At 30.5% G+C, this 25,946-nt stretch overlaps 2 protein-coding genes across 6 annotated transcripts in view; one reads left to right on the plus strand and one right to left on the minus strand.

Annotated features, from left to right (window-relative positions):
• Positions 1 to 25,946, plus strand: part of LOC105194318 — a 294,708-nt gene that overhangs the window by 213,801 nt on the left and 54,961 nt on the right. The gene's annotated exons all lie outside the window — the stretch shown is intronic.
• Positions 1 to 25,946, minus strand: part of LOC105194317 — a 302,455-nt gene that overhangs the window by 185,022 nt on the left and 91,487 nt on the right. For all 4 annotated transcript variants that reach the window (XM_011159176.3, XM_039453574.1, XM_039453576.1 and 1 more), the window contains exon 3: positions 8,472 to 8,549. The gene's annotated coding sequence lies outside the window, so the exon portion shown is untranslated. The remainder of the gene's footprint in view (positions 1 to 8,471; positions 8,550 to 25,946) is intronic.

Consider the following 25,946-nt stretch of genomic DNA (forward strand, 5'->3'; position numbering starts at 1 on the left):
CCACTTGATTATTTTATACACATTTACATTTGTATTTGTATTAAAATTTATTTATTTAAAAGAGGATTTGATGCTACAGTGAATCGTATTAAATACAAATTATATCTTCTATTCTAAATGGAAATAAGTCAATATATTATTATGATCGTGCATAATTAATATGATAACCATTCACCCGCGACTATTTTCTCTCTATAAGCAACACTATATACGTATACATATGTATGCATATATGTATGTATATATATATTCGCGAATCATAATGAACGCTCTTAATCTCTCATTAAATTAGTATTATTAATTAATATTATTAATCAACCAACGTTTTATTTTATTGTATTTTTTATTTTTTATCGATAAAATAACTTATAAAAGTGTAATAAAAGTATAAAAACTTTGTTCTTAAAATATATTCTACATTTTGTGTATAATTCTTAGTTTCTCAATGTAACATTACAGTTATTACAAAAATTACGAGTAAAAGTGTGTTCCATTTACTCTTTTATATCTTTATTATTATAGTAAAAAAAATATTATTGTATTATGGCAAAAATACTCTAATTAGATTTCTCTCTCCAAATGCGTATAATTGAATGCAATTAATTTGGATATTTCTGACTCTGAATGGATTTTTTCCCCTCTAACTAAATCTTATTACGTACGGTTATGGTTCTCGAAACCTTGAGACAGCCAAGTAACAACTGAGAAACTCTGTTAATTCAGTCGTCTGGTTCTACTACTAACCGGGTTCTGTTTCGTTACCAAATCAAATTTCGATTTTACTCGTGTATTCGGCAGAGTGAAAAGTAGGGCGAAGTAAGGTAACATGCAAGGCGGTGTAAACCGTGCGCTCGCGGCAGTGGCGAGCAACAACGACGATATTTCATCCGGCGAATGTTTTATTCAGGCGTGCTGTATGCTAAAAGTCGACAGGTAATTATTTCCGCAGCTTTCCGGCTTCGAGCTAAGGGCGGTACCCTTCGGCGTGAGTCACCTCAACGCCGAAAACGTAAGGAAGATATTAGGCATGGGGTTTTCTCTCGCGAGATTTATGACTCGAATACTTCAGCACGCGATGAGCTCACCGAAGTACGAAATGCAAGCTGGCATTAGCCCAAATTGCCGAATGTCCGAAGACACCGTATTGTCGTTATTTATCAGAAAATGCTAGCTAAAATCGAATTTACTATCCTGCAACGGATGTGAATGTTCGCGCGTGCCTCGAAAGTATTTCATAAAATGCTGCATCTCTTTCTCTCAATATTCTTCCTATCTACGATATATTCTATACAGTGTTCAAAATATCTCCGCACAAAATGTTCTAGTTTCTGCCATTGCATTTACGAATCATCCCGTAGATCTTTTATTTTGACTTCGTTTATTCTTAGCAAAAATTCTAAACGTTTATACCTAAAGTAATATTCCATTTATAAAATAATCTCAGCACAGTCTCGTTTGAATTACCATATTCATAATACAAAATTTGCTTAAACCACGTATATAAATAAAACGTACATTAAGGAGACAAAATATTTCTCATAAATCTGTTCAAAAATTTCATCTTTTTGAAACAATTAATTTCACAGCTTAGCTGTAGAAGAATATTTCTTTTCTGAAAATTAGTTGGATTTTCCGGCAAAGATTAATTTTCAAAGCAACATTATGTGCTACGCGTTCGACTATACATAATAAACCGCGGCTTTAGTCACTGCCCAGAGGCGAGTGTTCGCAGCAGATAAGTCATAACGATGGAAGACGAAGCCGGATTTTGGCAGCGAGCGGTGGCGACGAAGCGATTACGTTGTTCACGAAGAAACCGAGTGTGAGTTGGCAAACGAAGCCTCTCCGTGAAAATGGAGCGAGGAATGTAATGCGCGAATCTAATCGGATGCATTCGTACGCTGTACGGTTGTTGAGTGCACTTGCGGCTACAGGGCTCAGCCGCGAAGTGATGCAAGCCGCGCTCTGTCGAGCTAATAGCTGTGATCTATAGTGCCAAATGTCAAATGGAATATGCACTTACATTTTTTACCTACACTTTAAGATGGCACATATATTACTACTTATTACTAAAAGTATTAAGATATATATCGCGATAAAAAAAATTGTAGGTTACAAGAAAAGGACAAAAGAACATTTATTATTGCGAATAATGAATTTAACATTTTGCACAATTCAGATATGTATAGAAATATGATATATATGTTACTTATATTGTAAAATACTGTCGTAAGGAAAATTGATACGGAAGATATCGGTTTCATTCTACGTTACACTTAATAAATTTATATTAATATAAAAATATTAATTAATTAATGTACATACGATACGACATTTGATACGATAGTCAACCAAGTACATTCATGCATTATTCCTTGTTCCATAACATGACAGTATTAACAAGACGCGCTTTCTACCGTCCTGCAACGCCTGTCGAATGCGCTTCTATGCACAAGACGATGCATTGTTTTCGGCTTCGCATAGACTTCGCCAAAGGAACTACGAGACCGCATGCACCCTTTGTCAGGGTAATAGCTGCAATCAGCTTTGTAGCTGAAACATCTTTGCAGAATGCAGCCGTGCATTGTGACGCACGCAACTCGCATGACTGCAATTACTTGCGGCACGAAAAAGTGCGCAATATGAAATTAAAATAAATTCACCTTATCGTTCATCTCACTTTGTCATTGTTTACAAAGTTCAACGAAAAACGAAAATAATGATAAAATCGATGATGTTTTAAAATTATATAAAAATCTTTTCAATTTTTTCAAATAAAATTATATAATTGTTTACAGATTCCTTCAATTATTCTGAATATAAAAATATTAAGGTAGAATTAGCGAAAAATCAAAGTTTATCCAATATCTTATACTTTATCCTACGTAAAGTATAGAATACGATGTATGATTATGATGTAGTAAAAAATTGTTTTAAAAATTATGCAAGTTTTATTGGTTTAAAGTTTCGCGGGCAACCACTACCTTCGACGGTACCCGAACCAACTTCCGATTCTCGCATTACAGTTAGAGGTTAACTACACCGCAGGATTAAAAAAAAAAAAGTAATAATTACTCGCAAAACTTTAAACCAACAAAACTTGTGTAGTTTTTAAAATAATTTTGTTACATTTTACATCATTATATTCTTTAGAAAGAACGCCACAACTTTCATTATAAAATATTCTTGAGTAAGCTATGCATGCCTCTCCATTTTCTAATAATAAATTATTTTTACGTGTTATGTACGCACGATAAAGTTCAATTTAATTTGATGTTTTATTTGATAGGTTCATCACTTTTAATTTATGAGATAAAAAAAGGTGATTTATAAAGGAATATCTTGTAAAATATATATGCGTACACACATTACATTATAGCACATCACATTATTATAATGTAATTGCAATATTTTATTTAAGATCATGTAAAAATAAACCATAAAATAATTATAAATGTTAATTCTAATTAGCTTTAATTAATCTTAGTCTCTGATTTTTAAAGACAAAGTGATATAGTATTACTACAATTTTATTATGTAATAATTAAAATTAATTTGCTAGACTTGAATATTATTTTTACTACATTATGTAGATTAAAAATATAAACAATAACAAAATTGAAAATAAAAATTAATAAACCCTAGCATAGTTGCATAAAAGTACCTACGTCGCATACGAAATTAGTGCGAAAAGCGGTATCTGTTTAATTTAAAGTGTTTCATGGTTCTCGCATGCCGAATGCGTTACTGCACGAAATAGATTGTAACAGCGTGCGTATGTGTACGCACATGCACCTATATGTTGCAACAACAGGAAGCTTTTAACGCATGCAATATGTCTGAGAAGATACGTCTCCTTTGTACTCGAAATTTCGGTTAATTAACCATGAACAGTTCAAACATCTAACTATAGTAACTATTTAAGCTGGAAAGCGAAACTAGTAAGTAATGCGAAATTGTGAATAGTGCTTTGTTAAATGAATATTACAAAGAATGCTAATTTATTCATACAAATATTTTATATAAAATATTTATGTAATAAATGTAATAACATCTTAGCTTAGAACTTAAAACTGACTAATATTCAATTAATCAATTATCATTTTATTTATATTTACTATAGAAAAATTTTATATAAGAAGAAATAATCTTATATCAAATAAAAATTAGAATAAGAAAGAAAAATTAGGACAATTTTGATCGTAATTAAATGGTATTAAACGAATCTTTCTGTGCAGATACAAGCAAGAAAAAGGGGAAAACTTCTCGTGAAATTACTTCGTAAAGTTCCAAAAGAGAATTTGCACCTAATAAAGGATAGGGAGAAAGTGAGTAGGGAGGAGCCGCTCAACATTGTGGAAGAAAATTCAACGAACCTGTAAACCCGAGTAAATATACTGTACAAATAAATTGGGTTTTAAGCTTGATTAGTTTTTCTTTCATACACAAGACAATTTTAATACGTACAGGTCTTAAATAAATATTTTAATCATCTCTATATCTTTGGCTAAATCTTCAAGCACAAAGGCACAAAAGTAACAAAAATTTCCAGTTAATATTCAAATTACTTTATAAGGATAATGATCTATAAAATTATTATAATTAGTAATTTTAATTTATGTATAATATTATTGTAATATTTTTTACTAAAAATGAAATGTTAAGAATTAAATTCCATCATTGGAACTTGTCGAGTATTCAAAATTAAATTGTACCTAATTGTACCTAATTAGACAATGGCAAACGCAGGAGATTAAAGTTAGGTACGTGTTAGATACGAGAACAAAAAAATCTACTTAAATTGCATGAAAGCAAAGTCTCATCAAGCAGATCTTCAATGTTAATTACAAAAAGGCGTGACATAGAAATGGAGGCTATTTCGGCATGAGCGAGCAGTGAATTAAGTCCGCTCATGAACAAACGTGGAAAAGGCGGATCCTCTCTCTCAAAAGGACGATATCCTAGTGCACAAGAATGTGTCCTAGGTCCTGGATACAATGCATAAAATGAAGTCAAGCGAATAATCTTAATCATAGAAAGTCACAATGCGCAGGAGCGTAAATCAACATATGCAAACGCTTAAAAATTGCGAACACACATTTTTTTTTAATATTTTATCATTATATTTTTTTAGTTTTAAGTACGACGAAAAATAGCATTTGTACATAATCTAGTTGCCAAAATATAATTTTTTAAATAAGATTTAAAATGATTAAAAGTTGATTAATAATATTTTGAATAAAATATTAGGCTTATTCTTAATATCGGCAATAGTGTTATTTAGCATTAAAAAATATATGATCATACGTTGCAAAGTATAAAAAATCATTTTTTAATTTACAAAAGCTTTGATTAAAGTTTAACGTGTAATAGTTGATTAAAAATTCTATATGCTTATCTGTATATTTAAAATTTAAATAAATTTTTATATTCCTTAGTCATCTCTAATTAGAAGTAAAAAAATACTTCGGTCTCTTATTTAAACCGTTCCTTCTTATTTAAATCGTTCCTGCCACTTTTTTGGACTGTTAAAAGAATTAGCGATCTCGGCGCTCCTACTTTTGCTTCCTTGGTCGCCAATTACGCGCACGTCGTTCGTGGGAGGAGTTCCTGTTAAAGGAAGTAGGTACTCTCACAGGACTAGTCTCGCGTAGATAATAGAACTTTTCAATAGAACTCTTAATGATTATTCCTCATTATTCAGATCCATTTTATTTGTCCTCCCCTTACCTTTAATTTCGATTTCTCTCTGAACCATCAATAAATTTTATCTGTTCTATTAGAAATTCCACTTTCTCCATTTCATACTAATTAAGTCGTAAAATTAGTAACATAATATCTCTTTAACTACGGATATTATTTGATTATAAGAATTGAAATTAAGTTTGTGTAATTATCATTAATTATTATCACATCTTTAAATTTAATTAAAAAGTTTAGTAAAAATCATTTAACAACAATATTATTAAATTCATATATATTTATACAATAAACAACGTTAATATTTAATAGAAGCAATTACTTTTTTTAATTCTTTAGAACATGTATGCTAAAATATTCATGTTCCTTAAAAATCTAAAAACGTCAAAGCTAAATTCGACATGTGAATTACCGCTTATCATTTGATTGAAAATTTTCTTTTCCACCTCTTTTTTCCTATGCCTAGGGAAGAAGCAAATAATGTCGAAAAATTTTGATTTTACTCATCACGCTGTTAAACTATAAGTTTTTTACAATATTTCACTTTTATGAATAAGAATGCAGCCCACGCAAAGCAGATATTCGAGGACAGCGGAACTTCCTGCGGAAAGGCTCTTAAAAGTTCACCTAAACCCTTTTAAAACTTCAAGGCTTGCTAGCACACCCTCTTTTGCACTTCCTCTTTTCCAAAATCCCTACCGGAACTTAAATTCAAATCTCGGTTGTACTCTGTGTTCTCATACAGAGTAGCTCAGTATTCTTTTAAATAGGTTAATATGCTTGAACCAGACTAAAGTGTGTGTTTATGAACATCTGCACTTATATGATAAATATATATGTAAATTCACTATCTACATAACGTAAAGTAATTATCAGAACTATCTGTTTTAAACCCAATATTTTAACAACAATAAAATGGTATGACGTAATTGTGATGATATTCCTACTAAAATAAACTGTGCGGTCAATTTGACGCTTCAAAGATATGCTTCAACGAATTCTTTAATTGGTCAATTAGTTAAATTCCTTCTTCTAATTAGTCAACCAAACGCTTCGAAGTATTTGTACCTAATAGCATTACCGTTATTGTTGTCGAGACATTGATTTCGAGACAGATAGTTACGATAATTACGCTACGTTATACAGTTAGCAAACTTTAATTAATACATATCCTTGTTTCATGCGAATCCTTGATGACTAAATACCGCGTTAATACCTCGAGCGCAATGTGGATTGCAAACGCACAATCTGTAACATTCAAATCTCGGGGCTCTAGGCGGCTTAGACCCATATATCTGCTGCCAATCAACCGCTGTCGATAGTTACCATATCGACAATTCCGTGACATATGTGAGATATCGCAACAGTATATTTCATGAATCTTCTATAATTATTTTAAGAGCAGAAAATTTCTCTAGAATATTTTTCAAAAATATCTTCAATATTTCTCTCCTTCTCAAAAAATCATTAGTTATTTCCTTTTAGACAAGGCAAAAACTTCAGAAAATAAATTCATATGACAATTGGAAGTAGCACTCTGCTCGCTTTTGTGCGAACAAGTCCTTAGCCGAAGCACGATTCCAGGGTTACTCTAGCTACGGTAACGCGTTCGTTTGCCGGAACATCATTTTTCATCCGTCGTCTCTCATCTCGAGTCCGGACTATGATTTATCGCGCCGCCGCATCGTCGAAAAACTTGCTAATGCGTGCCGCGCAACGGCAGGATGAAGATGCACTGCCGTTTCCGCAGCACGAGAAATCCCGCAAGTATCGACAGGGTTTTCACTGAGCGCGTTAGTGGAAATTAATCTCAGCTTCGTCGCCAACCGCGCTTTTTCTCGGATTTTACGCCGTAAAAATGCTCAAGAATTTCCATCAAAGAATAATTTTCGATCTGCTATTTCAATATTAACTTTATATGTAGAATTATTTCACTATCTGAATCTAATGCACTCATTACAGTAATTTGTATATCAACAGCTTAAATATTAAAATTTATTAACAATTAAGGAGTAAACTTTCAAAATGCCTTTTGTCCAAAATTTATAATTTGTGAAAAACGAGAAAAAATCACAAAAAAAACTATTTGCACGCTTTACAGAAAACAACAATGTGCCAATCAGTAATGTGCAAAATGAGAAAAAGAATGATACAACATCAATTTGCAAAAATCAATTTGCAAATTTTCCAAAATAAAATTTTGGACAAAATTTATTTTGAACATCTCTGCTCTTTAATTATTAAAGACTCTTAATTGAAACGTTTTCTACAGAAAATTTCAAAAATCAATAAAACGCATATCGGAAATTACATTGGAAATTATATAAAAGTTAATATTTTGATATATTTAAAAAAAATTCAACCGTTTAATATAAAGTAGTATATTTAATTAGTTAAAATTTGTTCTTTACGTCTAAAAATTTTATTTCAATGACAATATACTTGTAGTTATTTGACTATAGAAATTAAAACCATAATTTCTAAGAAATTTTTCTAAGAAAAATTATACGTGAAATTTATTAAAATATTAAAAGATCAGTGGATCCTTTAATACTCTGGTCGAAAAAAATACTTAATTTAAGACAAATTGTTAAAAAAAGCGATAAATATGTTTAAACAAAAAATACAATATACTTTTGATAAATTGGTTGTAAATTGATAACATAGAAAATATTAGAAAGATTACATAAAATTCATAATGAAAGGAGATTCTCACATCAAATATTAATTTGCAATTAAAAATATATGCGCCGAGATAAAAAACAACTCACCAACTGGACGCCGTTGTTTCCAAGAATTTTTAGCAGTCATCGCGCTTCCTGGCACAAAATTGGATGCAGTTGTTTTGTCTGCAACATGAATATTGATCGAAAATGAAATATCTTGCGAATATTAAGACATAATTTGTGATCGTGATTGTTAAACACGTCGTTTGATCATCGTTCGATTAGAAGGCCATTGGGGTTTGTCTAGTGCACCGTACAAACTTTGGCACGTGTTGCGCCGAAAGTTGGCGCCGTTTAGAGCGTCGATAAAATCTCAATTATAGTTCTTGACGTATCGCAAAGACCGATATCTATAACCGGCGTTGTATACGTACATACACTACCGTTTAATATTAATGTATCTTAACTGTATTACATTGTTGATACTTTCATATTAACATATAATTTCAATAACAAATTTAGAACATTTCTTGTTTATTAAATGAAATCACGGAAGTTCTGAAATATGTCGTTCATAATGGCATATATTTTATTTGTTATGCACACAGAAAGAACAGAATTTTGATAAATTATGTAAAAATTTAGCTGGATAGAAATCTGAAATTAATTTTGTTGGACCATCAAAATAATTGTAGGATGTTACTCATCATAAAATTCTCAAAGTCTCAAAATGACGATGCATCGTAAAATCATTAAAAATAATAAGTATTTAAGCTACACAAAATAAAGAACAAAAAACTATCAACTTAACTAAATGCACCAATGACTAAATATATTCAGTTCAAGTGTATTTATGTATATTGAAGATAAATATGTTATATTTTAATAAAATGTATTATACATATTTAACTTAAGTACAAAAATATTTGTACTGAAAAAATTTAATCAAATAGTCAAATTAACAACTTTTTCCTGAGTGTAGAATAATAAGGAAAGAAAAACATTTCATTTTCTTATCCTGCGTAAGATTGAGTCGGAAATCCTTACGCTTTAACGCATCGATAAAATCTCTATGAAGTGAGACGTGTGGAAGTCGTCTTCTACACGTCCCTCTGTTCTACACAGCGTGTCAGTACCAAAGGAACGTAAATGTGTAACAGGCACGTATAAAGCTGTACCATACTGACTATAATCTAGCGGATGTATTGGCTAACAGCGGTTACAGTTTCGCACCGGACGCGTGAAATACGATGGATCGCGGTATCTCGTGCTGGATTTAATTGAAACCCTTACATAAAGGTACAGAGCTAAGGTTTATCTACCGCGAGGGTCCAAATATGTTCCGCGGGAAACGCGAGAAATGGCATTACTTCCTCCACGTTTATCAGATAAGATCTCGCGCACGGCATCCATAAATTATCCGACAGGACAATTTCATGGATAGAAGAATAAATCTTTCCTTTAAAGAATTAGATGACAAAGGAGTATATTGTATGTATACAACAAATGAAATTATTTGTTATTTTGATAAATAATAGCCAATTAGAAGAACTACAAATAAAAAGTAAACGCTACATTGTGAATGAAATATAAACTTACTAAATAAAGTTTAGAAGAAAATATACAAAATATTTTAACCAGATATTTGCAATAAATAAATTGCACTAATTTCTTTATTACAATATCGTGCATTAAATAGATACTGTATTGTCTAACACACTCAGGTTAAAAATAACTAGAAAACTATTTTTAGTAAAACTATTTCGTTAGATTGAACTCGTTTTATTATAAGTGTAACTTAATAAGGGTTTATTATAAATGTAACCTATATGTAAGGTTGCATAATACTAGTCTCTCATTAATTACAGAAAATGTCACGCAAAATGAAAAAGGTAAAGTGGGCTCGTCTTAATTAAAGAGCACTGCAAACTACGAGAAAGTAGTATCTCTTATTATCAGTAACCGCGAGAAAAGTTTAAAAATCTTTTCACTTTTTTCTGCATTTTCTTACAACTGACTTTTAAAGAAAAAGATCATGGAAAGTTTTTTATATTCTGTGTACTTTAAAAGTCCTCAATTTTTAACAGACATTTTTAATGTTTCATTTCCTCTTTAAAAATAGTTAATAAAAAATGCTTTTCGTATATAAAAAATTTATACTTAATTTATTAATTAAATATCTTTTTAATGAAATATCGCGAGTAAAATCTTTATACATAACTCTTTCCATTTGAATTTTATACAATTACAAAATTCAATTTTTACATGGTTTCAACCTTTTCTTTTATTTTCACCAAGCTTTAATCGTATTTTTTCAGCAAATAGAACAACTAATATGTTCGGAAACTCGCGTAAAATTAAAATCCTTTAATTTCAACAATTGGAAACTATTCAAATTGCACACTCTGTTTATAATTCGCTAAATTACTCTTGATACAATATAAAGTGTTGTGCATGTACCTATACTATTACATAAATATATATTTATATACACACTATGCTTATAAATTAATTAAGTGCTAAAATAAGCCATTGTTACATGATTATAATTCACATGATTTAATAGCGTGTCGAAATATTCCCGCAAAATACTTAATTCTTTCATGATCGGTAGACATGTAAGAGTTATAAATATAAAATATTATAAATTCTTCATATCATATAAAATACTTGAATTTGAATATACCAAGAAATTTGCGAGAACGGTCAATAATACGTGAGAAAATATCACGTTTTAATTCAAAAATCAATTACCATACCGTCCGTACAATATGTATTTCTCCGATTTCATTAAATATTTCCGTATTTCAAGATATTAACGAAGATTCATAGTCTATCATACAATGTAATAATAAATTCTTCACCTATCAAATTTACTATAACCAAAAGTTCACGTTCAACAATTTTTAAAAAATTTTCTTACTTACTTTGTACAGATAAATCTAAAATTGATTAAAAATTAACAAAAATAAACTAAATATTTTGCGTAAATTTTCGGAGTGTCTTATTTCAGTACTAAACACGTGAGAAATTTTTATTCAAGAATTGTACAAAACAAAAATTAAACTTGAAAGTATCATGGATAAATTTAAATATTAAAAAAAAGAGATTTAAAAAATGCATTTTTTTAAAACTATTTAAAAAAGAATATCGTATGAAATGAGAAATAATAATAAGAAAGAATAATCTGTACAAAAATATATTATTATGTAAATATTATTCATTTTTTGTAACTCGCGAATATATTTCTCAGTTTTATAATTTCAGTAAGTTATTATACAATTATGCAGCAATTTATAAAATAAATTTCAAAGATATTTGCTGAAAGTAGTCTGTTTCTTATAATATCTAATAAATTTTCTAATTACTTTTTTTCTCACATATCAAAAAGAGGAAGGATGTTGCAATTTGCACATCGCGCGTTTATGTTAGCCTCGTTACTGAGTTATCACCGGTAGCTGCTGCGTGGAAGTAATTACTGCCTCTTCTCCAGAGTGCGGCTACTATTAATCGTCGCTACTGCTTATCATAATTAATTGCGGTATATAACGAGCAGAAGCACCGCGCCAAAATCCGCGACTCGACAACATCAAGAGTTCCCACGAAATTCAGCTCGTGCGATATTCAATAGCATGCAAGCACAGTGGGCTGCGGATTTATTGTCGCTCTGGCGCCGAGCGTTTATCAGAGATGGGTGGCGTTTTAACGGGCTCGATATTTAACGGGCGTCGCCGATAATATTTCTCGACGCTCGCACTCGTTGGCGGTGGTGGAGCAGCTAGTCAACGGAAGCTGGAAAAAGGGGTAGGACGCAGAGAAAGAGAGAAGGAAATAACTCCCACAGGACAGATCTCCTACCAATAAACCGCGTTAATAATGATAATTAGTTCATAAAGATAAAGTTACAGCTATATACACGAAGCCGCCAGTTTCATTATCTCACAAGTTCTCACGACAGATAGAGGCAGGTATCACATTTTGCATGCTGACGAAATGTTTAGAAGAAACTTTACTTTATAAAAGTAACGCATTACCTTAATTTTTACCATTACTTTTTGTCAAAAATAACTTGTTACTATTTCTTAAAAAATAACAATTCTTTATTTTTTTCGTTATTTTTTCACGAAATTTTGATAATTTGTTTTTAAATATTACACAATTATCTGTCGCTATTTGATCAGTTCAATATAAAATTTTATAATAGTTTTTATTAATTGCAACATTAATTGCTTCTTACGCATGTACAGTATAATTATAAAATAATAATAAAAATAACAATTAAATTTGTTATTGATACTATAAAAATAAAATGATGTTACTATTATAGTCAACAAAATAACAATTGCTACAATAAAGTAACACGTTATTTTCCAACTTTGGAAATATTAATATTAAAAATAATTTTATGAACTACATAAAACATAAAAACTTCACACAGAAAAATCAAAACAATAAAAACTAATTAAATATGAAACATACGAAAATGTCTTTAAAAGATTGCTAAGTTTTGTAAAAAAAGTCTTCAATTTTGGAAAATTTTAATTTAAAATTGTTAAAAATTTTTCATTTTTATTTCCACAAAAAAAATAATTTTATTTAAATATAAAAAAAATTTAGTTAGTTGCAGATCTAAAAATAATTGTGCTAAACTGTCAAAAGTTATAAAGGATGTACAAGCATAATGGGCAATGTCGTAAAGATATTCTTGTGATATTCTAACAAGCAACTTGAACATCTTATATGTATCATTATTTTGATAATCTGACAAAATTTTTCAGATTTGTATCAAGCTAAATTTTTAGATACTTTATAAAATCATTTTTTCCTTATATTTTTTTTTATTTGTACTTATTATATATTTATGTGTATTTATTTCATATTTATATATTTTACTTTTATTAATTAAAACATTTTGTAAAATATATAATAAAATATAAAATTTTCTCTCAATCTCTCTTTAAAGAAGAACCAAAATCTATAAATTATTATTGAAATTCTAAAAGTGGAATGCTATTGTCTCTCTTTACAAAGATTAAATATCTAATATTTACATAAAATAAAAAATTTTCAATCATGATATTTATTTTAAATTATGTACGATATACCACTTTTTTTCATTAAAAAATTATATTTACATTATTAATTACAGTTTTTCTTCTTAACATTTTATTTAAACTAGATGGGACAGTTAATAAAAAAACTCATTCAAAAACTTATTCAGAATTTGATGTATAGCTCTAAGCTACAAAATCTTTTCAAACATAATACACGCATACATCTTATATCTTGTGATTTGTTTCATATATTGCATTTGGTCAAACCGAGAGTTAACAAAGTTATAAAGAATCACGAGACGATTCTCTATCCGCGTCATTTCCACTTAGAATTCTTCCCACAGTTTTATTACATTACATTGCGATATAATGTGGATCGCGAGCGCTTCTATGAGAACATTGACGTTTACAATAATTGAAACCTAATCCGATGACGTTTGTAATAATTGAAAACTAGAGTTACTCCGCAAACGGTGGCGGACGACTGCTCGCGCGATCGATCGTTCGAGAATTCCTATTAAAGTTCCGGCAAGCCGGATACAAGAACTCTGTTCGTGAAATCGGTAGATGTGCACACATGTGCACACGCTAGACACGTACACGCTCGTACACGCACACATCGACGCCGACAAATGGCTTTCTCTTGGCGCACGGCAAGACATGCCGTGGGGTTGAAAAACGCGAAGAAGGACAATATTTCGTTTCGCGAAATAATGTTTGTAAAGCGAAAGGGAGATTACGCGGGCAATGCAGTGCAACCGAGCATTATCAGCAGTGTCTTTGATTCGTATCCAAATACAATGTTTCAGCGACGATATTTGTAATGTGCACGAACGATTGATGCGCCCTTCCTTTTTCCTCGATCGCTTTCCCAATTTCACGGCTTGCTAAGAAAGCCTGGCACGCGAATCGTTTCATCAATACTCTGCTCGATAAATTTACTGTGATCCTACTGGGGCTGAAATTTGTTCGTCGCGGTGACGTCGACGTCGAAAGGTAGTGAGATAATATCACTCTGTTTATATGTAACACAAACTCGGGAGTGCTATCAGAATAATGCGATAACTTAATAGAAAGACGCGCTGTTTGTTGAAAAACAATCTTTACCCGAAACGCCGTAAAAAAAATCGAGTAAAAGCTTAGATCCGAGGGAAAATCGATCGATGCTTCGTTGTTTCGTTTTGTTTAACGAGCACTCCATCTTAGAGCACTTCAACCGCGTAAGAGCTGGGCGTTCCAACATCAAGAGCACTTCTGTCGAAAATCGGCTTTACTATAAACGAGAAAACGAAAATGCTTGTGGAGTAATATTGTTCAGGCTACCAAGGTTAAAGTGATTAAACGAATTACCGGCACAACGTGCGTAATTTTTAACGACAAATCGCTCCAGTTTTCGAACTTTCCCATTTCCAATAAATAACGTTAAATGATGGAATTTTTAATAGTACGAGAAGAAATAGTTAAAGACAACAGTAAAAAAATAATTAATTATACATCATTCTTCTTTCAAAAATTGTTTTTTAAAAGTCTATTATTCAAAATAGATCTTGATGAGATATATTTTTAATATTTTCATAAAAAAAAAGTTTATTTTTTTTTACTTTATAGAAATAAAACATTTTAAAGTATTTTAAATTTAAAAAAAACTAGACAGATCAGAATACGCGAACAAAAAAAGAATATCACAAAATGAATATCACAAACTAAATATGATATTCATATTTTTGTAGGCGTTGGATATTATCCTATCTTCTAAATTATATTATCTAGCAATGTAATATTTTAAAAAGAAAGGAGATAACTCAACATCAAAATAAATCAGTTTTCAGAGATTATGCAATTCTAAAATGGAATTAGTACTTATATATAATTCAAATCTGCATGAACAAATTCTAATCTGTAAGATTCTAAGAATTGTATCCATTCTGAAAATTTTAATTTATATATAAAATTATTTTATTGAAACAAAGAAAACATATAAAAAATCAAAATCAACCAAGTGTAGTATTCTTAAGAATGTCAAAAAATTAAATTAAATTCTATGGACTAATAAAACATATAAATTGATACGTCTCAATAATCATTGCGCAACGATCATAGAAACACGTCAATTTTCACTTATTTTCTTTTAATAGTTATATATATATATATATATATATATATATATATATTGTGCAGAGAAAATGTGCTGCGGCTTTGACTTTTGTTCACAAAAGTTTCATTGAACTCGTGAATGCTTCGTACCTAATATTTAATGATATTCGCATATGATACGGTTGACAGTTTGTAGAGCAACGATACCTCTGAGATTCCGTTTACGCTCGATTCAAGCTTCTCTCGACCATGCTGAGTGAATATCGAATTACGCAAGAAACTAACTAACTAAAACGTTTATGTGATCCGCTTGTGTGTCACTTTATTAAGGTATTAAGATAAATTGGGAGATTTCTCTCTTTCTCTCTCTCTCTCTCTCTCTCTCTCTCTCTCTCTCTCTCTCTCTTTCTCTCTCTCTCATTTAAATAATGTTTTAAAACAGTAAAAAAATATACCCATTTTTATATTGATTAAAATAATAATAAATGAATTCATTAAGTCATAACGTATATTTCTGCAAATGTTTTTTTTTTTAGATTTTAGAACTAATTTATTGGCACTTAATACTGACATGTGTATTTTATAATAGATATATACATTTTTTATATTCTTCATTATGTACATACATTAATCTAAAAAAAAAAAACATGTACACAAATTAATTTAAAAATTTGATAAATTCTATTCTAATTGTAACACGAATTCATAAAATTATTTTAGATGCATTTAAAAGTTCTTTATCATAGCAAAATTTTAGTACAAAACAAAAAATCAAATCCTCAAAATCAACTAACAAACTTTAGAAAATTAATATTCACCATCTCTAAGTAAATACAAAAAAGATATTAAAATTAGTTAGTTATAATAGAATCCATTCTATCTTTCCATTATCTTAATCAAATTCAAATGTTACTCTACTGTAATGTTACTTGATGTAATCTTAACTTTCCGTCTTCTACAAAGGCAATCGATTAGGCTGATCGTAGAAGGCTGTTGACGGCATATACCAAGGATGTCAGCAGGTCAGCCATGGGCTTTGAACCGTTCCTGGCGTCACCACAATGCGTAGACGCCCCGAATCCGCATGTTTGCCGATCTATGTTCGACAGCTTTGACGTGTCTCCCGTGGGGACGTAGACACCGGAGATCAAATCTGGAGATGACCAAACCACTGTCCTATCACCGCAAGCAATTCGGGATTGGTACTACCCGATTTCGCGTGCAAAGAGATATCACTATATAAATCATACTACCAAGCATACAGTAAATCTGTTATTTTCCGATTATTTTACGTCTTGCAAGTTAATCTACAGTTTACGCTCATACGTGACACATTCGAAAAGCAATAGAGCGATAATTTAACGTTATTTTTTTCTTTCTATACTTTTCATTCCGAAAATTTATTAAATATATCTCAGAAAATACTTTCATATTTGTCGGATGTGATAGCATAATTGCTTCAAGTGACAAATACAATTTCCTTGAAGTTATTTTCTTTATAAACGCCTAAAACTTTTGCATCAGAAGATTGTCAGCCAGTCATGATATGATTTTCGACCTTTCAAATAGTAATCAAAAATAACTAGGTCAAAAAATAGTCAGACATTGTCAGACGATAATGAACAACAATGGAAATTAGGACAGCATATTAAGTAATGACAAAATAAGCAATTTAATTTACTTTATAATGGTATATGGTTTTTTTTTTTAATTTCTCATAAACCTACTTGTAGATGTGATGTATCTTATGGGACTGATTGTATAATGGTTTTAAGTCATTTTAAAATATCTTTCAAGTATCTTTAGGATCACTTTCAGACATTTTATGTCAAAAACATAAAAATTTTAAAACATGTTTTTTTTATAGCAAATTTATATGTATTGAATTTTCTTGTTGCATCATCAAATAAAAAATTACAAAACGTCAGATTTTAATTGATAGGACCGATAGTTATTTTTACAGGCTGGGTTCTATTTATTGGCCATATCATATGTCTTTCAACTAAAAAATATCACAAATATAAATAGCTATTCATCTTCCATAAAAATGTTTTATAAAAAAATAACTTTTGTTATCTTTTTGTCGTTTCACAAAAATTCTTACAAATATTTGTTAGTAACATATACGTCAATTTATCAAGCATCTAACTATTGTGAAATTCATCTTTGACACATATTTTTACAACTTATATCATTTCGATGAACTTATCCTTTGTTTTTTACATTTTTTTTTACGTAAAATGTTTAAGATTTCATCCGACAAAAAAATCATGAAAAGCCCTTTTGTGACAAGTCGGATTTCAAATCAGTTAACATAAGCTTTCCTAACATTTAAACGCTCCAACTTGCAATCGTTTTTTAATTCTCTTGAGTATTGTTATTTAAAAAATTGTTGCAGATAAGCAAATCAAACTGATTTTGAGTATATATATCTGAAACATGCAACTATTGATTATAGAGAAAATTTGTAAATATTTGTAAAATTAAAGTTCATAGATAACCATATTAATAACAACACTAGATTTAGGTAAAAACAAAATTCAGTGAGACAAACTCACAAGTATTATGTACATTACGGGGAAGCTTGTTTTTTATACGTTTTTTTAGATCCGGATATACATCATAAATAATAAAGGTCGCGTAGCGTATTAACATACGAATTGTCGACAATACAAGAACGAATGTGTCCTAATGTGTATAATGCATTCATTATGTTACCGCGCTGCCGGATTCCGATTTTCATTTCCATTAATTCCGTGTAATTGTAGACGGATGAATGAAATAGGGTACCTATTGTTCTTCAACCGGACGAACAATACTCGTTACGCTTAGTTCTCTGTTGCACGTCAGCCGCAGAAACATTTCTGTAAGCTATTCTCTCTCACACATCTCCCTGATATGATTAAAGGTTGTTAAAATTAATTTGCCCTCGAGTGTAAAACAAGAGATGTTCGACTAAGCGAAAAACCGGAATATTGATAAATCGGAATGGCAAAGATGAAATTCCTATATCCTGTTCATTGTAATATTAATTTCATTGTACCAAAAAAGAAAACAAGCCAGACAGGTCATTAAAACGTAAAAAAATAATGCACTATCGATTTGAATAACCTTCAATGCAAATCCGGTTGCAACACAAAAATAGGTTATTTTTGTTCCATATATTAGTGTCGACCTTTCAAACTGTTCAGATCAATAAAAATAGGCTATGTAATATATCAATTATCAAGTGTAATCATTTGGCTAAAATTGAAGACTTGATTATTACACAATGTATTGTAAACAACATTTATTTAAATGTATATAATTTAAAAAATAATTAAATTTCTACTTTCTCTTTAACGTGATGCTCTGACTAGTCTGCCATAAGATAAAAAAAATAAAAAAAAAATTTTTTTTTAAGATATTTAAAGACATTTTTTAAGCGACTGACATACAATAAAATTTAATAAATGCTCCTCACACGGAAAAAACAATTTTAATGCAGAATCTCAATATTTAGTTAAATACAAATTAGAAAATAATTTTAGGTTGAACCATCAAAATAATTATATAGGATACTTAAACATGATAATGCTGGTAGAAACAGTTTTTACATTCTAACAGCCAAGTTAAACATTCGATACAATTTTTAAATGGTTCACATAATTATTTTCAGATTTGTATTTCAAAATTGTTCTTTCCGTGCAGATTTGAATTAATAATTGATAGAGATAAATTAAAATATTAATGAACTACTCATGTTTTAATTACAGTGGATAAATTATTTTACAGAAAATACTATTACAAATAAATTTCCCATTTCTTCTAAGTTTCATTATTTACTAAAATAAACACAAATAAATAAATGTTTTTTTTTATAACGTGATACGATTTTGTTGTAATGATTCTTTCATTATAACATTTATCATTTTTATTACATATTTACTATTATTTTTGTATTATTTGTAATTATTTAATATTAATCTAAATATCCAATCGTATCAGTCAGGATATAAACATTTTGTCGATATATTTTAAATGTCCGTTTACCATGAGCTCATACCAATATGTTAAATCCATCAAACATTTCCATAAGCCAGAAGCAAGCGTGCGTATCGATAGCAGGGAACTTGACCACCCAGATTAATTATCGCTCATTCATGGCAATGCCCGGGAAACAAGCGCATTGTTTCGCAGGTATCAGGAGAGACAAGACGGCACGTAATCGCATTTTGATTGACTAGACCGACCGCACAATCACAGTAACCCGACTAATATCTTATCGGTATCCACCGAGGCTGGCCGCGGCTTCACGCTCGCATCCCGTTTGGTCAAATCAATTACGCAGAATCATGTAGCAATCGCTACAGGAATCAATTCGATACCGTATAACATGACCATTACCCCACATTGATCGTATTATTTCCGATACAAGGTAAACAATGTTCCATTGCTTACCACCGAGTTAGCAACAGCGCATCGAAGGGACAACGGAAAGGGGATAGGAAGAGACAAAGTGGGTGGACTCCAGGAATGTCTATACACTTCTCCAGCTGGAACGTGTGTATCTAATTCCGTGTTAATCCACTCTACGTCAAACAGTCGCTCTCGAAGTAAACCTGCAACCAGTTCACTGTTCTACGTGCACATATGTGTCCACGTTGAGTCCAAGTATATACAGCTATGTACATATGTATACATTGTATTTGAGTAAACTCATCGCTGATATATAAAATAACTCATATGCAAAAATTTATCAAATACTAAGTATGTGAAAAAATAGAAAGAGAACTTAGAAAGAGAGAGAGAGAGAGAGAGAGAGAGAGAGAGAAAATTTTTTAGAACAACTTTTAGTTTTTCAAAGATATTAATAATCAAAATAGTAACATAATATAATTTACGTGTACGTGTACGTGCGTGCGTGTGTAGCAATTAGTAAAAAATTTCAGAAAACGATAAAAACAAGCTCGCGACAATTAATTAAAATAATAAATATAGATAGGAGGATAAACTTGATTACATCCTGGATATGAAAACTCGTTATATAATTAACGAGAACTTGTTTAATCAACAGTCGGATTTGCCTGAGAGAGTTTAATTTCTGAGCACAAAAGCCGTTTTGTCTTCAGCCGGATGCAGTACGGCGACCCTATTCGCACTCATTGAAGCAAATTCATTTATTTGTATGCACACGCTTGCTTACTCTGAATCCGGTTTAAAACATATATATTAATTTCTTTTATTTTTAATTTTGCAGAACTTGACATTAATGTCCCTCTTCGTATGGTGGTCTTGTGCACAATACGAATGCCGTTTTGTAACGACCCTGCATTCAAGTCAGGTGTCGCAGTTCTATCGAAATCCGCGTTATAAATCTGATAGGATTTTATAGCACACGCGGCGAGCACCGCCGATCATCGAGTCTCCGAATCGCCAATTGTTACGAAACGGAAACCACCGCCGAAATCCTGCTAAACGGGGGAACAATAACTACGGGAATTAATCGCGCTCGTGAATTTTTCAACGCGCGAGGTGTCCGCCATCGATACCGGACCGATGCCGACGCGAGAACAATAAAGCTTTATTGCTGTAGCGAGTAATTGAGTACGAACCCTTGCTCGCGCATAGCGAAGCTATCAACTCTACATATACTGTAGAACTAGGGAACTACATTTAATTTAAAAATAATAAATATCCTATTTATATGTGCATAAAAGCATGATGTAAAAATGGATAAATTCCGCAAATGCTATAATAATAGATTTAGCATGCAAATCGAAGCTAAAAAAAAATTACTTTGATCATTTATTAAATTACAGTATAAATATAAGAACGCATCATAATAATAGTGATTTTAAATTTACTTTTAATCTTTGTCTATAGAATAAAAAAGCTATAAATATCTTTTACATGCAAAATCATTATTTTACAATCTTGAATAAGTACAAAATGTGTTTATCAAATGGCAAAAAAACAATTTTAAAATTAATACAGAAATGTGTATAATAAAATTTTAAAGTAAATGTATATGGATGTACATGTTCGTTATTCATGATTGGTAAATATTCCCATTGTTAACATTACACTCAAATAATATATAATGTTGTTTACGGTATTCAATTCTGCATATCATGATAAATTAATTCTTGAGAAAACACTTAAAGTTTTAACTCAATGTACTGAAGACAGATTTATATGTAAGAAAAACTGTAGTCACAAGCATAAGAATTACCAGATATTTTGCAGTAATTTATACACGTCAGTATAATTTATATTCACTTATATTTTACTCGGAATAAATATACTAACAATGTAGAATTCGCATTTATTCATTGCTAAACAATCAAAAAATTTTTATGCTTCTCTTTTAGCAAGGTCGGAGGTACGAAAAAGTTAACAAAGACCAGTTGTAATATAAATATAGAATATTTTTACTGTGCAACAAAATAAATAAAATAAATTTTGTTTAGTTTTTCTTTGTGATTTGACATTTGAAATAATTTTAAATTTAATCTAAATAATTCATCATTCTTATTTTTTAAGTATTTTAATATGCCGTGAAATAAAATAATTAACCTAACATAAAAGTATTAAAGCAAAATATTATTTAATTACGCTAATAATTAAATTATTTTGAAATAATTATACAAGATTATAATATTATTATGATTGTTTCAAATTATATTGTTTAAAATATACTATTGTTTTGTACTAACAATTAGTTTTATCACACAATTAAATCTGTATACAAATCTGTAAACGCGCGTGCAAAATATTATTTTATAAAAAACTGTAGAAAAGGAAATTTACGAGTATTTCCAAGGTTACCAGATAAACTGGAAACTAAAGTACATCGACTTTAATATGGATTAATATAATGTTACTCGTATCCGTTACTCGTATGTCGTTGTTTAATCCCCGTACTTAATAAGGAACCCCTAAACTCATGGACCATTGTATCATACTTTCCATAAACTCGAGAAACTTAAGTTAAGCTAACCTAATATAATATAATCTAGAAGAGAGAAACGAGAAGAGAAATTTAACGATAAAGAGAAGTTAGCGCATCCTATATAAAATTATCCATCATAACATTTCCTAGTTTACAAATTTTGATCATTGTATCATTCCTTAATGGTATATTGATAAATACAAATTTAATTCTATTTTTGTTTAAAATTAAATTACTGAAATTTTGTAATGACACATGTGTAAATTCTACCAAGAATTTCCAGTTTTCATCCAGAACACAAGACAAAAACCATGTCAGAATCGCATAACGATCGAACGATGTTATATGGTCATTCATAAACTCTGCGATCGTAAAATTTAACTGCACCGTGATCTTTTACGCTAATTGTACTATTGCCGAAACAACAACAGCAATACATTATGCATTACGTACGTGGATTAATTCAACGAGAATACAAGTTATAACCCAACGTACATCGGTTACGACCAATTCGTTTCTGTAGTATCTGGCGGTTTCCTCATCAGTGGGCAAAGTGCATAATTAGGCGAAACGCACGTGTGTAATCAATGGAATTGTTGGCTAGTGTTTGGCTAGTGTAATTGACGCGATTGAAATGTATTTGCATATTTTACGAGATCGTGCACATTAATTATCACCAGCATATATTTTCGCTGTATGTGCACCGTTAAATATAGTTCAGGTTGTCATCTTGTATTTCTTGTACAGTTATCTAGGTCTATATCATGTTTGACTTATACGTGGCTATTTATTTCCAGTCTACATCGCGACATTGAATATGTATGTATGGTCGTTTATAATTGTAACAAAAAATAAGGCATACGCTAAAAGTATGCTAATATCCACGTTCCAAATTTAACAACTCAAAATTAAATCATTAATATGCATTAAATTATCTTTGTATCATCTACATGTTAGAAGACAAATAGAAGACGAAATTAGACTTATGCATTTACTAACTAAATATAATCTTAAAGGCTCATATAAATGAGGATCGCCGGATATACCATTAAGGAATCGTACCAAATTTACTTATAATTTATCATTTGACTGAAATTTCCATTAAAAAAATCCCATTTATTTTTTATTACGTAGATATGTCATGTTTAAACTATCATAAATATATCTATAATTGTGATATTAGATGTTATTATAAATTAACGCATTCAAACATATTGTTAGTTGTAGTAAATGTAATAAATTCTAGAAAATTATAAAAAATATGTTATTGTTGCCTATATTTTTTAATACATTTAGTATGAAACTAAATGCAGCATTATTCGGCCTCGAGAACGTTTTTATTGTTTTTTATTCTCGCAACATAACATGCAACATTGAATTTTAAAAGACAAAATAAAAGTGAGAAACGTAAACAGATAAACTGAGAATGTCTTTTGTTTTTTCTTTCTCAAAATCCGACAAAGAAAATTACTGATGAAAGAATTAATAAGTCCGAATTAAAAAACAACAGATATAAGTAAGAAACTTTACTAAAATAACCGATGTTTTATACGACAGAAATGATGAAACTATTTGTGCTTTCAATTCTATCGAGGTTCATCGAAGTGTTGAAAAACCGTGAGAAAACTTCAATCAAGATAAATTCAATCCAACGAAGCAAGAGAGAACTTTTAAATTGACCATACGGATTGATCAAGAGATATCAGCAAATTCGCAATACTATTTTATTGAATAATAAGCGTTCTACGATAAGTCTTCAATTAAATAGAGAACATGACTTTTCACTTTAAATATTATTTGATTTCAATGAAACGTTGTTCCTAGGGGGTAGTTCCTAGGGGGGTAGTTCCTAGGGGGATCTATTTATTTCTTTTAATTTATTTAAAAAAAGTATATCATAAATCCGATTTATAAATGTATTTATATCATTCTGTTCAAATATAATTCATATAAAATTATCAAAATATAGATATATATAATAATTTTATCAAGAACGTCAAACTTTGTTAAAAAAAAAATATTTTTAGACATTTTTATTTTATAAATAGTAAAAATTATATTATTTTTTCAAAAGTATTTTCACTCACTTCTAAAAAATTTTCCGTTTTTTTCTTGCAGGTATTTCTAAATATTAATGAACATAACGCAATAAAAATTAAATTAAAATATAAATTCATGCATTATGTTATCCATTATGTTCATAAATATATCTTAAGTAAAAGTTCGACGTTCTCTGGATTCTTAGATGGCATAAGAATGTTGACCTCTCATAGAATGTAATCGTTCAAAAAGTAGAAAACATTTAAGGAACATTAATCTCATGATTCCACATGCTCAGTTTCGAGCAGAGAAAATTCCTGGTGCGCTGTCGCTTCTTTCGACCATTGTGAAACGAAATGGTATTGTACGACGAAGTATTGCAGATGACTCCACTTTATAATAGTGGTTATTAAGAGCGTTGCCAGCAATTTCATGGGCCATTGCACCGGTGGACAGTTTGGGAAAACGCTTGCCGAACGACCGTCATAAATCTAATTCTGGAAATCGGCTACGTAATAATACATTATTTTATCGAGCTCGCTTTCGTGCCACGAAATGTTATATCCGTATTACGTACTAGGGTGTGTATCCATATATGAACAAACACGTTCGTGGATATTACACGTATGTGTATGACAGAGCGTGCCTCCGTCGGAAATAGGCCGGTCTTGTCGGCGGTGGCAACAGTAAATTGCGGTGCCGCGCGCTTAACACTGTTAACGGACTACGACTTCGTTAGTCACCGTCGTCCGCTTAACCTCAGCGGTGACACTTCTCCAGTTGCACCCAAAAGCCCGTTACACAAGGGGCTGCTCTTTACCGCGAAACCAGCGTGATGACGCAGTAGAACGAAACCGGGTAATCTCGAAAAATTATAATTAAATGGATTTAATCAATCATGGTTTAAAATAATTTAAAGAAATAATTTAAAGGGTTTCCTACAAAAATCAATTAAGTCCAGAAGGTTTAATTTTTAGAAAAGAAAAAAAATCTTCTCAAACCATTCATTGCATAAATATAGGTAATTTTTTTCAAGCATAAAATAAGTATAAGAATAAAGTTGTAGACTTTAATTAATATTTTAAAAATTCATATTTAAAAGAAAATAAAATAAAAATCCTCTTGTAACTTGTTTGGTTCTTGCAGAAATTTTATATGACGTGACGTCGCTCGTTACAAGGGTCGTAAACCTCGACTAGAAAAGCACGCTGCAGATGTTGCGTCCTCCCTCTCGGAGACGAGTGTATCTGTGTGAATATTATTTTTGTACCGTCTGTTTGTGCATCGTGTATTTAGCATCACGCTCTGCGAACTTGAATATCGGCGGCTAGCGTCAATGGATTTTTATAAAAATACCGTCTAACTTGGTTAAAGGATCTTGAAGAAAAAAAACTACCACTGCCCAAGAAACATCGGACTACGCGGAAAAGAGCAAGGGCGCGCAGGTGATACTGCCTC

Source organism: Solenopsis invicta, chromosome 1 (genome assembly GCF_016802725.1).
Source record: "Solenopsis invicta isolate M01_SB chromosome 1, UNIL_Sinv_3.0, whole genome shotgun sequence".
Lineage (NCBI taxonomy): Eukaryota > Metazoa > Arthropoda > Insecta > Hymenoptera > Formicidae > Solenopsis > Solenopsis invicta.